Here is a 6936-nt window from a genome sequence, read left to right as displayed (position 1 = left end):
TTGCGTACAGAGGAGGCACAAAATGGCGTCCTAGTCTCTTTCCTGGGGACGTTATCTGTGTGGATAAACACTGTTATCTGTTAAATAAAGTGTAAAACTGTGTTATTATCTCTAACTGACACACTCAACAGACCACACAGGTAGATATTATGCGCTCATTGTGGTAAAAACTAAACTAATGTGCATTATTTTAAAAATCTATGTCAGGAAAAGTGACAGATGCAACCAGGGGCGATTTTAGGATCTGGTCTTTAGGGGGGCCCAGCCCCCAGTGCTCACAGAGGCACATTATTTCTCACTATAATTGAGGCGAACTAGTACATTTATACATTTTGGAGCCGTATTAGTTTTGCTTTTTGTAGTGTTTTCCCCTAACAGTGTTTCCCAACAGTGTTTTTCATCTAGCAAAGCTGATGAAAGACAAGCACGCTCAAGTCTCTCACTAAAGACCAGATTATACTACAGTAGTGAGTATTTTGATAAAGGTTTTGTTTCAGATAGTAACTATTAAAAAGCACTTTTATGGAGGACTGTTTTGTGATGATTGTTACATGAGTTAGGCCTGTTAATGTATTCTTAAAAAGAGAGAGAAATAAGTTATGTTCATGTATTCTTTAAAAAAAGAGAAATTTTACTTGTTTAAGTTAGATAACAAAGGAAGATTATTTTGATTTAGTATTTATACTATTTTGGTTTATTTTATTTATATTTCAAGAAAATGTTTTTTATTCTTATGTTGAATTCAACTGAGGTTAAAAAAAAGAGAGAAAGCCTGAGAATTTTATGTTCAAGTTAAGGATATTAAATAAAATGATTTTCATGTAATAACCACTGTGTTGCTCTACTTTTGGAGAATCATCGCACGCGTTGTATGTGTGAGGGGGTACTCAGGCCAAAAAAGGTTGGGAAACACTGCCCTACAACATTCAATTTTGACCTCTTCATTTCAAAAGACTCTGGCTTGACAGGGATAACAGAGAGCCTGAGACAAATATTGAAGATAACTCAACATTTATTTTGGGAGTAAAGAGTTAAAACAAAAACAAATGCAAGAAAATAAATAAATTGATCACTAAAATAATGCATCCTTGAGCAAAAACAAACAAAAAAACCCACACTTTGTAATCACCCATGGCTAATAATATCAATAATGCCTTTTGAAAATAAATAAATAAAACACACAAATAAATAAATAAAATAAATAAATAAATAAGGTCTCTTTCTGTGTGGATTAAGAAGGGCCCTAAACAGAACAAGGACAGGGGGTCTCTAGTGGTCTGGAGGACAAACTGAAAGATTTTAACACCTGACATGGGGGGAATAAAGATCTGTCCACTCACATCACATTCACTTCACACAAAAACATACGGTAACAACTAAGTGACTACTAACTAAGCAACCTATTTCGGAAGAACCAAGCGGTGTCACCTCACTTTAAGGTTGGAAAATCTATCAATCACAGTGTCATGACTAATGCTGTCAAGAAGCTCTTTTTCAATTGACATCACAGCCAAATGATGGAGTCTATTTTTAAAATATTTTTGTATAATTTTATTATAATTAGGGCTGGGCAACGATTAACGTGTTTAATCTAATTAATCACATGATTTCCCTGATTAATCACGATTAATCTCATTTGTACGCAAAATCCAAAAATGAATCCAAAAGTAGTGTATAGCTTTTATCATTTAGCTTTATTTTAAATGTGCTGCCATATGAATGAAAGTGCCATAACATTTGTTGTGCAAACACACTTTTAACATCAGCATCTTTCTGTAGTTTTTATGCAGAAGCCTCGCTCCACTGTCTGTTTCCTTGAATGACTTGCTGTTATCAGTTGTGTGTTTTGCCTTTAAGTGATATTTTAGACTGGAACTACTACGCTGAGAAGACAATTCAACTTGGCAGCGTTTACAGATGACTTTGGTTCTGTCGACTCCGCCGTCTGGAAGAACTTTAAAATGAAAATGGCCGAGTAAAAGTTCCGTACCCTTCTCCATGTTTGGTGGATCCGCCGATTACTTTCTTTTCCTGTTCCACAGCAGACAGCAACAGACTTTTACAAAATAAAAGCCTGTGAGCAACAGACTTTTACAAAAATAAAAGCCTGCGAGCAACAGACTTTTACAAAATAAAAGCCTGCGAGCAACAGACTTTTACAATAATATCAGAATATCTGATTATTCACTGTATAAAAAAAGTTCTCTCTGGGATGAAAGACATCAGTGATTCACATGCTGTTTATATTGCACTGTTTGTGTTAGGATTGCACTTAAAGGTGGGGTCTGAGATCTTGGAAAAACGGTTCCTGCAAGCCATATTTTTGAAAATACACAACCTTGCCTCTCCCTTCAGCCCACCCCTCGAAACCACGCCTTCAAAACACATGAACACGCATGCTGTCGGTCGAGGTGTTCGGATGTTCCCGAGATCGAGAACGAAACTAGACGAGACCTCACGAGTGCGTGTGAGTCATGTAGACTGAGTGACTATGAAAAAAAAAAAAAAACTCACGAGTCTGTGAACGCGCAGGGGGGAGGGGGGCTGACGGTTGATTGGCATGTCAGAATCCAATAGAAGTAACTCTCATCATTACTTCTATTGGTCAGACATTTCCTCTTGCTACACCCTCTACAATGGACTAAAATATTTAGTTTTTTTGCCAAACATTCTATTTTAGTGCAATGGGGTCGTGAGGAGGTTTTCAGACAATATGATAAAAAATGCTCCAGAAAACATCACAGACCCCACCTTTAAAGGACTATAATAGGATAAATATTACACTCTGAAATGTGTTGTAGCTGGTGTTTATTCAGTCTCTAGCTTCAGTCTGACGGAGGAAGGAAAGAAGCTGCTGATTGCTGTGTCTGAGGAGGATGACCGTCTCTGATGATGTTTTCTGCTCTTTTCTTGCAGAATTGTGTGTATACGAGTCCATTGATGGAAGATGAGTCCTAATAATCTCTCTGACAGGCTACATGTACATCTTACATGTTAAAAACGGCCCAATTTCATCCGGATCATGTGGAATATCTCCATGTAGCATCACTGGGACACTGCAGATACACTGTAAACATCAATCCATCCTTATTCTGTCTGTCTGTAACCAATTCAACTTCTGCACATTCACAAACACTAAATTCTGTACTCTTCCTCCCATTTGTTGGGCGAACTGTGGAGGGTCAAAGCTACCAGAGACCACAGAGTGGATGAGCGGCTTTTTAAAGCACTTCATGGCTTCATGGATGCGGCTGGTTTCCTGGGGACCAGGATGAGGACGGATGCTTTGAAAGTGCGTCGGACTTCTGCATTCGTTAGACAGGTTGAAGACGTCGGTGTTCCCACCGGTGGTCTTTAGGACCCTCTGTTGTACTCTGTGTTTTCCTGCTGCCTCGGGGCCTTCAGGAGCCCACGCTTTGGGGGATTTGGTGGCGATCTGTGTTGAACTGGTGAAATCTGGTGTGGAAACCGTTCAGGCAGGAAGGGGCGCCTCTGATCTCCGTGCTGTTTGTGACAGAGCTGCCACATACCTGTTGTTTTGCATTTGGATGTATTTTAACAACACTTTAGGTACCTCGGGGTAATCTTTGACTCTAATCTTAATTTTAAGCAACACGTTAAAAAAGTCACAAATACAATTAAATTTAACTTATCAAATTTCAAACATGTGAGACCCTTCCTGACTATGGAGTCAGCGAATACTTCTACCCATGCAGTGATGCTTCCTCGTATTTCCTGCTGTTATACAACATGGTCACATACATCAGAGTGCAAAATCTTGGACTTTGATAGCTATCAGCTGTTTTTGGATGTCTGTCTCATCTTTAAGGTTTCCAAAGGATTAGCCCCTCCACTATTACAGGATTTCATAAAGACAGAATCCTCTAGAGTAAACACCAGAGCACTAGAGGAGACTGATGTGCAATGATGCAGGACTAAGTTTGGCCAAATGGTGGAGTCCATCAGAGGAACAGTGCTGGAACACACTGCCAACTCGTGTTAGAAACTGGGACAATTCCACCACCTTTAAAAAGACCCTTAAACAGTGGTTGAAAACAGCCAGAGCTGCTCTCATGGGTCACCTCTCCGTCTTTTCCCTTTTGTGTACGGACTCTTAACTTTGATGTGAAACAGGATTTATTTTTATTTTTTGTTTAATGTAAGATTTCTACATGTTGTATCCATTTGTCGTGGTGTATCGTCAGTATGTTTTTTTATTCAATTCATTTTTATTTATATAGCCCCAAATACAACAAATGTCATCTCAAGGCACTTTAATAATAAAGTCCAATTCAAACCAATTGGAATTCAATTAATTGTAATCATAATTATTTACAAAATAATGATACCTGATGATTCATGATTTATGATACCTGCATTAAGACAACGGATGTAATTTAGCAACTGTGCTAACTCCGGCATATTTACGTTGATGCTCTGCTGATATGTTGATTAATGTGCCGAGTCCTAACCAAATAAATAAGAAATAAAATAAAAAAAACTTATTTAACAAAATGGTGGTGATGGTCAGACTGTGGGGCAGGCTTGTTAGGTTGATTGGTTTGACTCTCAGCTGGGGTCACCTGACGGCGGCTGGGATAGGCTCCGCCCCCCAGCATAACTCAGTACCAGCGTATTATTTTTAGCAGGTTTCATCTGGCAGCACAACTCAACTACAACCAGTAAGTTTTAGCCAAATGACACATAAACTCGCTGAAATAACAGATGAGAAACCCTCCAGCAGGCACCAACTGATGGACCTTCAGTCTATAAAAGTCCAACAGTTAATACGATGAGGCGAATATTTGGTCTGTAAGTCAGGTCTGAATTCTGAAATAATTCTGTTTTATGCTTCAGTTAAGTTAGTTTCTTAATCAGAAGGTTTTCTTTAGTTTTATGGAAATAAAACCAGAGTCCATCAGCTAAATGCTTCTTTAAAGGAATCCCAGAAACGGAGTCACCCTTCAGCAACAAGCCTGAAAAAAACACAGCAAACGTCCCATAAATGTGCCCCAAAGTCCCATAAAATAAGCAAACCTGGTAAAAAATGCAGCATATGTGACGTTCAGAACTCTGGGACGTAAAACTTCTTCAGTATTTTAACATAAAGTCACATTAATAACAGTATTTACAGAAATAATAATGGGATAAATATTTATTTTCCCCGTTTTACATTCAGCTAATAAAATATTAATACAGTAAATACAGATAAGAGTCAAACCTGAATGATAAAAGATGAAAATATATCAGATAAACCAACAGAGCAAGACTTTAAAAACGTTTGCATAGTTTTCATCTTCTATTAAAATGGATTCATGAGAATAAAAGGTCTTTGAAATGAAAGATAATCCAGCATCATTTCATAAAGTGCTAATGCAGCAGGTTTCCACTGTGTGTCCTACACTTTATGTACAGCTGTGATAAGAGTGAGATAAACCGAGTAAATCCAGCCGTTTGGGCCTGAAGACCTCCCTGTGGGTGAGATATAAAGTGCTTCGTGGCTCTTCTAGCGCTACATGTTGGTGTTTGTGGAGGGACGAGCGGCTTCAGAGGCGTTTCTCAGAGGCAGAGCTGCTCCCAACACGGATCCTCTTATTCAGAAAACTGATTCACGTCTCTGTTAAAAAGCCACGGGAGGAACTGTGTGGCCAGACTCTGTTAAACGTCTGTTAAAAGCTGCTGGAAACATGACGTAGAAGGTGAAAGACGCCGTTATTGGTCCGGTTTCTGTAAAAAATCAGCTTCATTTTTAACCGAAACTACACCTACGGTGGCCCTGAGGTGCAAAAACAGCACAAAGAAAACACAGAAAACATGTCAGAGAGCAGCAAACAAACTAATAACTGAAATAAAAACGAATTAATCTGAATCTTTTTAAATATTGTGTTCCTGTTTGTTGTGTTTTTGATGATTAATTATCTCTTGAAACGTTATTTCTTCTTCTTCTTCTGCATATCATATCTGGTTGTTCTTGTTTTCTTCTTCTTTTCTTTTAATTGTCCTCAGACATGATGTGTTCTGTTGTGTTTTTTGTTTTCTTACGTTTACTTGTTACGTCTTCAGCCACTTTTTTAACTTTGGTTATTAGAAATAAAAAATAAAACTAAACATTAAAATACCAGAACCGTCTTATTCTGTCAGATTTAATCCTGGTTCTGTTCTGAATGATCCGAAAAAAGAACAAACAGATTCTAACAGTCAGAGGCCTTTTTGTAATTGTCTGAGTTCATTTTCAGCCTCTCAAATGTTAAAAAAAGGAGTTTTTTTGAGTTGTTTAATGATTTAAAATCATCTTAAAACACTTTATAAGATGAATCTGAGCTGCTCACTCATATTATTAGGGAATATTTTATATTTCAGAGATGATTTTGATGAATAAAGTCATAATTGTTGGTTTTAAATCTTTAAAAGTCAGCAGGAAGGCGCTTTAGAGGAATCGGTCGGTGTTTTGGACCTCAGAAACATTCCCATCTCTGATAAAGATGCTGCTGAGTCCCAGTCAAACAGAGTCATCCGTCTTTGTTTGGTCAAACGGAGACTCGGACGGTTTTATTTTTCTCAGCCAGAAGGCCTGATGCATCAACCTGTCTGATTTTCAGAGAAAGCTGATGCAACCTGGTAAGATGTGAAGCAGCTTCCTGATGCTGCAAATTCAAAGCTGAACCTGAAAGAACTTCCATGAGTCACCAATCACACCGTGTAGTACAGCCTCCTGGTTCTGGTGCCGTTAAATACAGAATCTACACAAACTGTGCAGGCAGCCAAACTGAACTCAAACTGAATTATTTCTATTGAATCAGAACTTTAACTGTGACCTTCTGAAGGTTTCATCTCAGCGCTCCACAGAGCAACCAGCTGCCGTCAGCTAAAGTGTTAGTCACCATGTTTCTGAGATGTTTCTGAGATGTTTCTGAGATGTTTCTGAGATGTTTCTGA

This window comes from Odontesthes bonariensis, chromosome 21 (genome assembly GCF_027942865.1).
Source record: "Odontesthes bonariensis isolate fOdoBon6 chromosome 21, fOdoBon6.hap1, whole genome shotgun sequence".
In the NCBI taxonomy this organism is placed as follows: domain Eukaryota; kingdom Metazoa; phylum Chordata; class Actinopteri; order Atheriniformes; family Atherinopsidae; genus Odontesthes; species Odontesthes bonariensis.
The sequence above is the reverse complement of the archived record's forward strand: the minus strand, read 5'-3'. Positions refer to the sequence as shown.